At 48.2% G+C, this 13,263-nt stretch overlaps 1 long non-coding RNA gene across 2 annotated transcripts in view; it reads right to left on the bottom strand.

Moving 5' to 3' along the window:
* Positions 1 to 13,263, bottom strand: part of LOC105486508 (uncharacterized) — an 83,633-nt gene that overhangs the window by 67,744 nt on the left and 2,626 nt on the right. The window contains exons 2-3 of one of the 2 annotated variants that reach the window (XR_011612207.1): positions 13,163 to 13,255; positions 6,036 to 6,191 (exon numbers count right to left, since the gene is read on the bottom strand). This is a non-coding gene — a long non-coding RNA (uncharacterized lncRNA). The remainder of the gene's footprint in view (positions 1 to 6,035; positions 6,192 to 13,162; positions 13,256 to 13,263) is intronic. The other variant, XR_011612208.1, reaches the window with a different exon arrangement.

Genomic DNA, 13,263 nt, shown 5'->3' with positions numbered 1-13,263 from the left:
TCCCCTCTCCAGCATTCTGGCCACCGAGTGGTCCCGGCTGTCCTTGAGGGTCTTTGGTGACAAGGAACTCACCTTCCAGGGAAGCCTCTTCCACCTTAGGACAATTCAGATTATGAAAGAACTCTCAGATATGGAGCTGAAACTGTCTACCTAATTGTTCCTTTTGGGTTTCACAGAAAAAAAAAATTTTTTTCTTTTTTCTTTTTTTTTTTTTGAGACAGGGTCTGGCTCTGGCTCTGTCACCCAGCCTGGAGTGCAGTGGCACGCTCTTCAGCTCACTGCAACCTCCACCTCTCCGGCTCAAGCAATTCTCAGGCCTCAGCCTCCCAAGTTGGGACTACAGGCACACACCACCACACCCAGCTAATTTGTTGTATTTTCAGTAGAGATGGGTTTTCACCATGTTGGCCAGCCTGGTCTCAAACTCCTGGTCTCAAGTTGAGCTGCCCACCTTGGCCCCCCAAAGTGCTGGGATTACAGTGGTGAGTCACCATGCCCAGCCAGAAAAAAAAAATTTTTTGTTCTTCTTTCAATGGACAGTTCTTCAGATATAACAGTTTTCAGAGTCTCCTCCAAGCTATAGCCTCAGTCCTTCAGGTATCTCCTGTGACATCTCTCGAACCTCCCCACCAGCCCTAGTGGCTCCGTCTGCGTGCAGTCCAGGCTGTCCCCATTTCTCTGAAAGCCTGTGAGCACAAAAGTCCAGTTTTCTGGGTGAGCAGCGTGTGGCTGCTAATACTGCATGATGCTTGGCACCACATAGGCAGCCATAAGCACTGTGGAAGAAAGGAGAAAAGTGGAGTAGAGAAGACAGGAGGGAGAGGGGGAAAGAAAGGGAAGATGAAAAGAAAAGGAAGGAGGTAGAGTAGATGGCTTTCAGCCAACACCTGCATGTCATTTCTAGCAGAGTTGCTGTTGTTGCAGTCTCCCCTGCCTGGGCTGGACTGCGCTGTCCCAGACCCTGTCCCCCAGGTGCCCCCACAAACTTGCTGCAATTCAGAAGGCTGTCTCTCTTGGAGTCCTCAGCATACCTGCTCCTGCTGCTGGAGAACTGGGCCCTGGAGAGAGTGCAGCACACAGAGGCAGCTAGGAAAGCTGACAACCTCCCAGCCCCATTCAGCACCATATCCCAGTACTTAGAGCTGGGGCCCTAGCAGGGATGCAGAGGTCCAAGTTTGGGCTCCGGAAACTGCTGGCCCAAGGCAATCAGTGGCTGCTCTGCTTCCAGTTGTGGAATGCACTTCAGAACTCACCCCCAAACTTCCACACCACTTTCTAGGGCCAAGAGAAAACAGAGACAGGAAGATGTAGTGGAGTGATGACCAGAGGCATTTTCACTAACAGGGCGCTTTCGTACTCATGATCTCATTCAGGCTCGCTGGGACCTTTATTTTCTCATTTCACGGATATATAAGCAAAGGATCAGAAAGGTTTGCCCAAGGTTAATCTCAGTATCATTCAGAGAACTATAGTTCTATAGAGTCTCACAGACAGAACCCAATCTCTATCTCATGTCATTCTCTCCTCTCCCCGGTCCTAGTAGATAGAAGTTGTTCTTACTTTCAGAGATAGAAACTGACAACCAGAGATTTAGGTTAGTGGCCCAAGCTCACACAGTTAGTGAGTATCTCGGAATAAAAATCTTGGTTATTCAGGCTAACACCCATGCTGTGTCCACTTGATTTATATGGGAAATAAAACACCCCATTGAGCGAACAATACGAATAATCCGTATGAAAAGTCTGTTCTGTTCTGTGCTTATGCTAACTTCTTAGTCTGTGGAAACAAAGCATTTCACAGACACCCAATAGAAGCCATGAAAACGTCTCCCATTGTCTTTTCCATGATGTGCTCCTAAGAGGAAAACTGATGTGCCAACGAGGATTGGCCCCAAGCACGGAATCTCCATGAAAGAACAATGCTTTCTTTAAAAAAGGCATTATAAGCAGAATACAAAATTAGAGGTTCACTGTGATCACCACGGAGGAGGATGAAATGCATATGGAAATAGACAAAGGCTGGAAGGGAAATGCAAACATTCAATCAGTTCAATGGCAAAGGGATGGTTTATTTTTCTTTCTTAAAAATGTATTTAATGTCTTTATCATATTTGTGCAATAACAAAAAAGACTCTCATACAATGCACAAATATTATAATCTGAAATACAGAAGACCTCCACGCAGTGGTATAAACCTAAGCTGCAGCTGCCAGAGTCCCTGGGATATTCCTGCTTGGTTGACCATGTTTGACCTTGACCAGTTCCCTTAACAGTCACCATAGAGATGGAGAAGAGAGGGAGGCGGAGCAGTCTTTCCACCATGCAGTTTGGCTGACTGCTTGTTACTATAATGTTTTGAACACAGACTGTTCCCAACGTCTCCGTTTTTGTAGAGCCTTGTCTTCAGGTCAGAGTTAATTAAATTCTGCTGACTTCCCAGAGCACCTACTATGTGCTGAGCCCCGGATATACAAAGAAAAGCAGGATAGGTCCCTGCCCAGTGACAGCTCATAGCAGGCTCAGTTCTTGGTGGTTTTTGGAGCCTGTGAAGGGTGAAGAATCATACGCTCCTAAACTGCTTCAAAACTTAAAAATAATAGAACCCATAATGTACCCTTTAAGTCTCCAAATCTTGCTAAGTAATTGCTAATCTTGCTAAGTAATTGCCAAGGCTTTTTCTTTTCTTTTCTTTCTTTTTTTGGCTCACTTTCTTTTTTTTTTTTGCTCACTAGACAGGACACGAGATATGTATATTTTATTTTTATCCCTAGACTGTATCATCAACTTCTGGAGAACAGAGGCTGTGCTTTAATTACCTATATTCCTGGCACAGGGCCTAGCACTGGCCACTTACTGAGCAGTAGGGACTCAGTGTTTGCTGAATGTACTAAGCATCCAGAATGAATGCTGCATTGTGCTTCTGAATGGAAGAGTGAATGGATGGGTGCATGGATGGATGGGGGGGTAGATGGAGGGTGGAAGAATGGATGGATGGATAGATAGGTCGATGAGTGAATAGATAAATGGTGGATGGGTGATTGGGTGGATGGATGGATGGGGTATGGATGGTGGGAGGGTGGATGGATGGATGGATAGATGGATGAGTGGATGGATGAACAGGTGGATGGATGGATGGATGGATAGATGGATGAATAGGTGGATGGGTGGATGGATGATGGATGGATGGATGGATGGATGGATGGGGGGTAGATGGAGGGTGGAAGGATGGATGGATGGATAGATAGGTCAATGAGTGAATGGATGAACGGTGGATGGGTGATTGGGTGGATGGATGGATGGGGTATGGATGGTGGGAGGTTGGATAGATGGATGGATAGATGAATGAGTGGATGGATGAACAGGTGGATGGGTGGATGGATGGATGAAGGGATGGAAGAATGGATGGATGGATGGATGGATGGATGGATGGATGGATGGATGGATGGATGGATGGGTAGATGGATGAATAGGTGGATGGATGGATGGATGGATGGATGGATGAATGGATGGATGGATGGATGGATGGATGGATGGATGGATGGATGGGTGGAGAGTAAGGCACTGCATCAAGATACAGATGCAGAAGTTGGGAAACAGTAGGAAAGTTTAATCAAGAACTATTCACAAAGTGGAGGAAAATGTTTATGGCAATCAGTAATGGATGCAGTTTCCTGGGGTAAGAAATAGAAGGAGCAGTTACCACCCCTAGCCCTGAGGGACAAAGGGAAAAAAATAATGACCAGAACCCAGGGAGAGGAGCTGACCAGAGAGGAAGCATCACGGAGAGGGAAGTAGGCAGGTCACACATACAATGTGTGGCCTTTTCCCTCTGACTTTTTTCTTTTTTAAATTATACTTTTAAGTTCTGGGGTACATGTGCACAACGTGCAGGTTTGTTACATATGTATATATGTGCCATGTTGGTGTGCTGCACCCATTAACTCGTCATTTACATTAGGTATATCTCCTAATGCTATCCCTCCCCGTTCCCCCCACCCCACGACAGGCCCCAGTATGTGATGTTCCCCACCCTGCGTCCAAATGTTCTCATTGTTCAAGTCCCAGCTCTGAGTGAGAACATACTCTTTTTTCGTGTAGCATAATGTCTTCAAGATTTATGCATGTTGTACTTTATTTCCTTTGTTGTCTAGTAGCATTCCATCCTGTAGATATACTACATCTTGTTTATCTGGAATGCATTATGAATGCTGCTATGAGCATTTGTGTGCAAGTTTTTGGGTGTACATGTGCTCTCATTTCTCTTGGAAATATACGCAGCAGTGGAATGGCAGGGTCATGTGGTAACTCTGTTTAGCCTTTTGAGGAACTGCTAGACAATTTTCCAGCCACTGTTAAGTGTCTGCCCCATTTAACATTCCCACTAGCAGCACACAAGGGCTCCAGTGCCTCCACACCCTCCACACATTATGATCTGTCTTTTTGATATGTAGCTGTCTTTTGATGCATCCTAGTGGGTGTGAAGTGGTGTCTCATTGTGGGTTTCATTTGCATTTCCCTGAGAGCTAATGGCAAACATAGCTTTGCCTTGTTACTTCATCTGCAGCAGTGTCAGTAAAAGACAGTATGTTAGGTTTGGAGGGAACTTGGATGTCACTGCTCCAACTTTGTCATTTTCTAGATGGGAAAACAAAGGCTCAGAGCAGACCAGGGGCTTGCCCACATTCATGCAATCAGTCAGGGGAAACCCTGGGGATAGAGCTCAGGTTTTCTGACACCTAGACTGTGACTTCTTTCTCTGTCATCTGGATCAGAGGACAGGTGCTATGTTCCTCCAGCGCTGTCGCCACCCTTCTTCACCCTGCACTGTGCCCAGAGAGGCTGGCGCATACCAGCTACATCAATGCATCCCTTGCCCTCTAGTTTCTTTTTTCTTTTTTTCTTTTTTTTTTTTTTTTTTTTTTTTTTTTTTTGAGACAGAGTCTCACTCTGTCTCCTGGGCTAGAGTGCAGTGGTGTGATCTCAGCTCACTGCAACCTCCATCTCCCAGGTTCAAATGATTCTCCTGCCTCAGCCTCCTGAGTAGTTGGGACTACAGGTGCACATCACCATGCCTGGCTACTTTTTGTATTTTTAGTAGAGACGGGGTTTCACCATGTTGGCCAGGCTCGTCTCAAACTCCTGACCTCAGATGATCCACCTACCTCAGCCTACCAAAGTACTGGGATTACAGGCGTGAACCACCGTGCCTGGCCCTAGTTTCTTTTTTTTCTTTTTTTTTTTTTGAGATGGAGTCTTGCTCTGTCGCCCAGGCTGGAGTGCAGTGGCACCATCTCAGCTCACTGCAAGCTTAGCACCACCACACCCTGCTAATTTTTGTATTTTTTGTAGAGATAGTGTTTCACCGTGTTGCCCAGGCTGGACTTGAACTCTTGGCCTCCCAAAGCGCTGGGATTACAGGCATGAACCATGGTGCCCGGCCGCCCTTTATGGGGTTCAGCCAGTGGAAGGCACCAGCTAGAGATTGGCATGCAAGAGGTGCTGAGGCTGTGTGACCTGGCTCCCTTGAGGGCAGACCAGAGAGTGAAGAGAGGCTGGGAGGGAGACTTGGTCAGGTGAGCAGCCAGCCAGCAGGAGCCTCCTTCAGAGGAAGATGTGGGTTTATTTATCTCTCTTGCTCTCTCCTATGCAGAAAGCTCTTCCCTGCTGCTCAGCCCTGGAGAGGCGGGAGAGGGGCAAAGCTCCCCCCAACCCCACAACCCCTTGCAAGTGATTGCTAATATTTATCATGTGTTTGCCAAGTGCCAGGACAATGCCAAATACCTCAAAGGTGTTAGCTCATTTTATATTTGCAGGAACCCTAGGAGGCAAGTCCAGTTTCCAGACGAGGGACGTTCAGGTGCGGAAGGAGTAGCTGTCAAGGTCACGCAGCAATGCAGGTGTAGTCGGTGGCAGGACTAGATATAGAAACTCCTGTTTTGGCACAATCCACACTCCATTCCTCACCCCGCCCCCAACACTGCATTCTGCTGCAGGGCCAGGCCGTGCCACTGAGAGGTCACCATCTGTAGCACCTGCCTGGCTGCCTTGAGGTCTAGAGTCCTGGGACTGTGACAGGACCAGGTAGGTACCAGCTGGGAGGCAGGCCATCCATAAAGACCTCATGGGTGCTGAGCAGGCCTCGCTGGGCATGGAAAACAGCCCTCCCTACTGCACCACGGGTCACTGTTGTACCTGGGGAGGGATGAAATCCAGGTGTGTTATACTCACGGCACATCTCAATGCAGACTCATCACGTTTCAAGCGTTCAATAGCCACGTGTGCTTAGTGGCTACCATATTAGACAGTGCATTTTGAAATGAAATTTCAAAATAAAATTTTAATAATAAAGGCTCAGGAAAAGCAGGTAACCTTCCCAAGGTCACGTAACTAGAAATGGCAGCGTTGAGGTATGAACCTTGCCTGTCTGACACCAAACCTGGGCATTGCCCACTACCCCACACAACCAGGGGCCTCAGGGTGCAGATCTGGGCGTGGTTTGTAACATCGCATCCTGCACAGCCTGGGCAGGGGGGCTGCCTGCTGACTTCCAGCTCGTGACTTCTTCCGGTTATGAAGATGGCACTCAGGGGGTGCAGGGTCGGGTAGGGAGGCAGAAGGATGCAGTCTGTGTGTCCTGTAGGGAGGACTTGTACCCAAGAAGCCAAGGGAGCCCTAGCAGTTGAAGCTGTAACCCAGAGACAATCAGTCATTTTCTGCCACTCATTTCTGTCTCAGCAAAGCCCACCTAGCTGCAGGGCCCAGCCCTCCCCAGGAAAGCCAGGAGTGTGCTGTTTCCAAACTCCCAATATTTGCTGTCCTTGCAAACCAATAAGGTCGCAGCCTGCAAAGAATGCTGATGGAATCGATGGCAACTAAGGGTGACTTTGAAAAAGAACAGGAGCACTGCTGAAACAGCTCACTCAATGACAGGGACATCAATGAGAGAACTAGAGAGGGATCAATACCCTGAAGGTGAACCGTTTGCAAACTAGAACCACTATTGAGCAACTGACAAGCCAGCCTCAGAAATGGGCGTCCATGTGAACATAAAGGGAGGTGCTTACAAGCTCCCCAAACCATCTTTTTTTTTCAAGCAGAAAATTCTGCTTATGCACATGTAATGGAAGTCTCTTTACCAAATCATGAGTCTCTTTGATTTTCGGAGTTTCAAAAGAGATCCTGGCTTCCTTTGACCTGAGTATCATTTCACGAACCACTTCAGGTGTCAATAAATAAGAAATGGTTTCAGGTCTGAAGGGCCTGCTTTACACACATAGTGCAAGGGTCTGGAACCAGAGCCAGGACTGGGAAATTTAGAGATCTGGATTCAAGTCTTGGTTCAGACATTAACCAACTGGGAGCTCTCAGATACCCCATTTACCTAGTCTGAGCTGCAGTTTCCCCTTCTATAAAGTGGGTCTGGATGACGTGTGGTGTCCAAGGTGTGCCCATTCCTTAGTGGCAAGGGGGAATAAGGATTGCTGGGAAGATTCGAAGAAAAATATCTCACATAGAGAAGGAGCTTAATAAGTGATTGTAAATTGAATGAAGGTAATAGGTAAATTCTAGATCCCTCTGAGCTCCATTTACCATTTTTTGTGTTCTCACTCCCACCCACCTCCTCTGCCCCATCTCTCACTATCCCTGCCTGGTACTTGAAGTTCCCAACGTTATCTCCCTGTTTGTGTCTTCCTGAGCACGCTGTTTTTCATGTATGACTGTCTTTGCATATGCCGTTTCTCCTGCCTAAAACTCCCTTCCATCCTGCACTGGCTTGCCTAACCCTTATTCATTCTTTAAAACCCAAGGTAAGTGTCATTTACTCCTGACCTCCCTTCCTGTACGTTATGAGTGAGTTTCCATCCCCAAACAGCATTGTTCTCTTCTTCTCTGGGGCTGCCTCAGCACTGTGGAGACTTTTTTCCCTGTGTGTAGAGAATTGTACTGTAATTGATTTTTATCTCTACTGAACTGGGACTCCCCAAGGGCAGGGACTCCTTGTTCCTCATTGTGGCCCCAGCCTGGGACCGTGCTCAGGAAGATGGGTATGGTTCTACCTTGTCCCACAGCACCTTATTCCTCTGAGGAGGCCCGAGGATGTGCCGGACATCCTATCTCGGGGGGCTTTGCTCCCCTGAAGAATCCAGGCTTTCCTATATCCGAGAGATCCCTTCCCCAAACGCTCCCCAGAGATATGTTCTCCCTGCAAGTAAACATGAGGCTGGGTCTATGGGGGCTGGGCGCTGGCAAGAGCCTGGTGAGGAGCCCTCTTTGCAGCCAGGACACACCACGCCCACCCTTCCTCTTCTTCCTCCATTGCTGCCATTGTCCATTAAAGCAGCACTGACCCAGAGGACCAAGGGAGCCAGAGGAGTAGACAGGTTATAGGGAGTTTCCCTCTACCCATTCCCTCTCCTCCCCTCTAGCTCTCTTTCTCCTTTAAAAAAACATTTGTGGACAGCTTACCATGGGATCCATGGTTACTTATCACAGTTACTTGGGATACAGAAGCCATCGTCACAGGCCCTGCCTTGGGAGAGCTCATGGGCCAGTGGGAGGAAGCACAGAAGGAAACCTATGGTTGCAAGGGAGGGCAGGAAATGCAATGCTGAGGTCCACCAGGTGCCAGCCTGCAATGAGACAGCAAGGGGCAGGGCGAGGGCAGACACTGTGCAGATGGCTGAACAGGGGAGGGAGCTTCAAGAACAGCCTGCACCCTTGGTGGGCTGCCTCTGCCATGCCTCTTCTCTGGATGTCTCCTGAACCTTGCAAAAGCACTATGGTGGGCAGTGGTGGCCCTGGGGTCAGGGCTGTTTGGAAAAGAGTCGGAGAAAATTTAGAAGAGGAGAACCTTGGTCTTAAAGGATGAGTAGACTCTTGTCAGTAACAAAGAGCAGGACATTCCAGGTAGAGGGAAGAGCATGATGCAGGGAGGGAGGAGGGCGGAGGAGGGGCTGGAGAGCAGGAGGACTGCCAGAGACAGCGGAGAGGTGGGCAAGGACCAGGACTGGGGGCCTGATGCCACGCTCAGGGGTTTAATTATCCTGGGCAGGTGGACAGCCATGGAAGGGGTGCACATGCGGGGGTGACATCATCTGCCTCTCCTTCTACTTAGGTCCCCCAGAACCTCTAGGCTCTCTGTAGGTAGAGCCACAAACACTACTCACATGCCATGTGTTGAGTTTCTCAGCCTCCTGAGGCCTCCTCAGGATTAGCCCCAGAAGCAGCCAGCTTCAATCTCCTGAAGTAGCCACGTCCTCGCACAGCTTTCCTCACTGGGAACCCATTGATGCAGCTCTCCAGTGCATCAGGTCCGAATCCCCACTGCCAGGAGTGACAGTCAAAATACCTCACCTCCGATCCAACGACCCAACGTGGCAGAGTCCCAGAAGCAGCAGAGCTGGAGGCCCCCACCCACCACCCCCAGGGCTGGGCCAGGGATTAACCCTTTCATTGCTAGATCAGGGTGTGGAGAATTTATAGGGTTCCAGGAAAGAATGGGAGCGACAGGGGGGCACTCATGATGCTTGGGGGCAGCCAATCTTTACTCATGAGAGCAGCCTATTTCAGTATGTTCACAACCCACACACCTGTCCGGGCCACACACCGTCCACGTCGGCCCTTAGGTAAAGACCTGGAAGAGATGCTTCCTGAAGTCCCTTCCAGCAATGACAGGGAGGCCCCTAATCCAAGTGACGGAGGGCTCAAGTGAGACTAAACACGACTTTGAACTGGAAGGCACTTTTGTTGGTCAGTTACCGTAGCGCAGTTACTTCTGCGCTAACCAAGAGAATGACTCTGTACTCGAAACTCTGGTCAGTGATGAAACTCACTTTCGAAGAACTCTGGAGTACGTTGATGGTTTTCCTGCCTATGGTTTTTCACAAAAGCTGCCAGGAGCCTAGAATTCTGCACCGGGAAATACAGACAAATACTTGCTGTCATCGGAAACCTGTAAAACCGCTCACCAAGTGAAGAGCATGTGTGAACAGGGTCTCTGATGAGACATTGGTCCCTGCAATGCCTGCTGGATACTCACTTTTCAATCATCATCAGCTGACTACACAGGAATCCGGGCAGACACGCAGGAAAACGTGCAGCATGCACTGATCACAGGCAGCCCCGAGTGGTGTCTCACTTACTTGAAACAAGGAATTAGGCCTGGCAGGTGACTAAGTTGGAATTTCTGAGGTTAACGATCTAGAATAAATAATGTGTGCTACAAAAGATGCTCGAAATTAATATTTATTGAATATCTACTACACATTCACCACTCTGTTAGGTGCTGGGAGAGACACAAACACAGTCTCTGCGCTCAAGTTGGGGAACTACCATGGCACATGGTGAACAATAAATTGCTTTTCAACAACACTGAAAAATGTAAAGGACCCTAAAACTATAGGGTGATACAGAACTTCAAGCCTCACAACCAAAGTCACTTCAAAATAGATGTTTAACTTCATGAACAATTTCTAAACACAACTTGAAGCTTTTTCCATCAACAAATATTTGACTCTTACCAATCAGTCAATTGGGTATGTGCCTAGCCCTGTGGATTGTTGTCTACAAAGTAAATGATTTTAAACTACATACTGCGAAGAAGAAAAACACATGGGTTCTCTCTTAGGTAGGGAGCACTTAGCCCTGTGGGAACAGTCCAGGCTAAAGCCGTTTCCTGTTGTGTGGGTTTCCAAGATGCCTCCAATCCATGCACCTTCACTCTAGCACCTGTGTCTCTTCTCAGTCAATAGAGTTCACATTGGCCCACTCTGTGTTTCAAATACAGATGTCAGCCCTGCACCAAATCACAGCCCAGCAGCCCCCTCGGAGCTCAGAGGTGTCCCTCAGCCTGGCCTCCCACAGGAAAAGTCCCAATATCTGAGGCTCTAGACAAGATTCTGTACCCAGAACACAGCTTTCAAGAGGGCACCCAAAGGGGAGCTCCGAGTGGCAAGGAAGGCTCTGAGGCTCAGAGATAGGGGGCAGAGGAGCTTCAGGGAGGGGTCTATGGCCTAAGAGAGGAGAGAGAAGAGGGTCTCACCCCTTCTCTACCTCTAGTGCGCCCAGATTCAGAGGAGATGTTGGCATCATGGGGGCAGAAAAGGAAACAGCACAGCTGCTAACGAAGACTAGACAGGGTGATTTGGGGCCAGAGTAAGTTGGGAGAAGTGAGAAAGAAAGAGAATGAGGCTGGCGGAAATGTCACACTCCAGAAAAGCTGAGGCTTAGCCTACAGGGATGGGGGAGGCCCCGCAGGGAGGGTGAGACACTCTCTTCAGAACAACCAGGAATGGACAGTTTCATCTCCCTCTCAAGAACAACTGCAGGCCGGCGCGGTGGCTCACGCCTGTAATCCCAGCACTTTGGGAGACCAAGGCATGTGGATCACAAGGTCAGGAGATCGAGACCATCCTGGCTAACACGGTGAAACCCCATCTCTACTAAAAACACAAAAAAATTAGCCGGGCTTGGTGGCGGTTGCCTGTAGTTCCAGCTATTTGGGAGCCTGAGGCAGGAGAATGGCGTGAACCCGGGAGGCGGAGCTTGCAGTGAGCTGAGACGGCACCACTGCACTCCAGCCTGGGTGACAGAGCGAGACTCCGTCTCAAAAAAAAAAAAAAAAGAACAACTTCAAAGCGCAGGGCGTCAGGGCTGAATGAGTCCTTGGAGATAATGATGATGATCAGTGTTATCATAACAGACAACAGCAACCACTGTGAACTGAGCACTCACTGTTGGTCACATGCTGCGCAGGGCTTTACACAAAGCATCTCATTTAATTCTCACAGCAACCACTGTGCTAAAGAGGAAACAGAGATGCAGATAAGTTAAGCCACTCTCCCAGGGTCACCGGGTTCGTGGCAGACTGGCCTGGAACCCGGGTCTTCCGATCACTTCAGATCCTGTGTTTAGTCAGCTGTCTTTTGAATGCAAGCTTCAGATAATTATTCTTAGCACAGGAACTGTTCTGAATTGTCATTGCACATTTCATGACCATAAACTACTTTCGTAAATGATTTCTCTTTTATGAAATGGATTAGAGCATGCAAACTTGCCCTAAAGTCCTCTCACACATCTTATGGGATTGATATGGGAGGATGTCCTTCACCCTCTAAATAGCCTGTAATTTTGAAATATTTATGAATTGATAGGGTCAGAGGATTATTTAAAACTCCTGTACGATCATAATCGCCTCTCTGTCTCACACAAGAATGGGTGTGGGGGTTAACATCATGAAAATAAAATAGAAAAAGATGCCTCGGGCCAAGTACAGTGGCTCACGTCTGTAATCCCAGCATTTTGGGAGGTCAAGGTGGGCGGATCACTTGAGGCCAGGAGCTCAAAACCAGTCTGGCCAAGATGTCGAAATCCTGTCTCTACTAAAAATACAAAAATTAGCTGGGCATATGGCATGTGCCTGTAGTCCCAGCTATTCAGGAGGCTGAGGCAGGAGAATTGCTTGAACCCAGGAGGCAGAGGTTGCAGTGAGCCCAGATCATGCCACTACACCCCAGCCTGGGCAACAGAGTGAGACTCTGTCTCAAAAACATAAATAAATAAATAAAAATAAAAAGATGTCTTGGAGTGACCTTGGATGCCTCTTGATTTCTGCATCTAATCAATATCTCTGCAATCTCTCTCGTCACCCTCCTGCACACACTCCCCCAACCCACTGCCACTGTCATCGTCACCTCTGGAGTTCTCTGCAGTCGCCTCCTACCCCAAATCCTCCAACCTATCCTTTACAATGTAGCTGTGGGGACTTTTCTTAAAAATCCCAGCAGGTGGCCCTCGGGCTTAAAAGCGTTGATGATAGAGACAGAAAGTAGGATGGTGGCGGTTGCCGGGAACTAGGGTGAGGGGAGCATGGGGGGTGAGTGTTAAATGGGTGCAGAGTTTCAGTTTTAAAAGATGAAAGAATTCTGGAGATGGATGGTGGTGCTGGCTGTACAGCATTTTGAATGTGTTTAATGCCACTGGACTGTACACTTAAAAATGGTTTACATGGTAAATTTTATGTTATGTATATATACCACAATAAAAACATCAATTTAAAAAGTATCTGATGATTTCTAATGGTCTCAGGATACAATGTCTTTTCCTCAGGGAGATACTCAAGGTTCCTAAGAATGTGGTTTCAGGCAAGGCGCAGTGACTCACACCTGTAATCCCAGCACTTTGGGAGGCTGAGAAGGAGGATCACTTGAGGCCAGGAGCTTGAGACCAGCCTGGGCAACATAGCAAGACCTCTGTCTCTACAAAA

This window comes from Macaca nemestrina, chromosome 13, assembly GCF_043159975.1.
Source record: "Macaca nemestrina isolate mMacNem1 chromosome 13, mMacNem.hap1, whole genome shotgun sequence".
NCBI lineage: Eukaryota > Metazoa > Chordata > Mammalia > Primates > Cercopithecidae > Macaca > Macaca nemestrina.
This window is presented reverse-complemented; position numbering and strand designations above follow the sequence as displayed.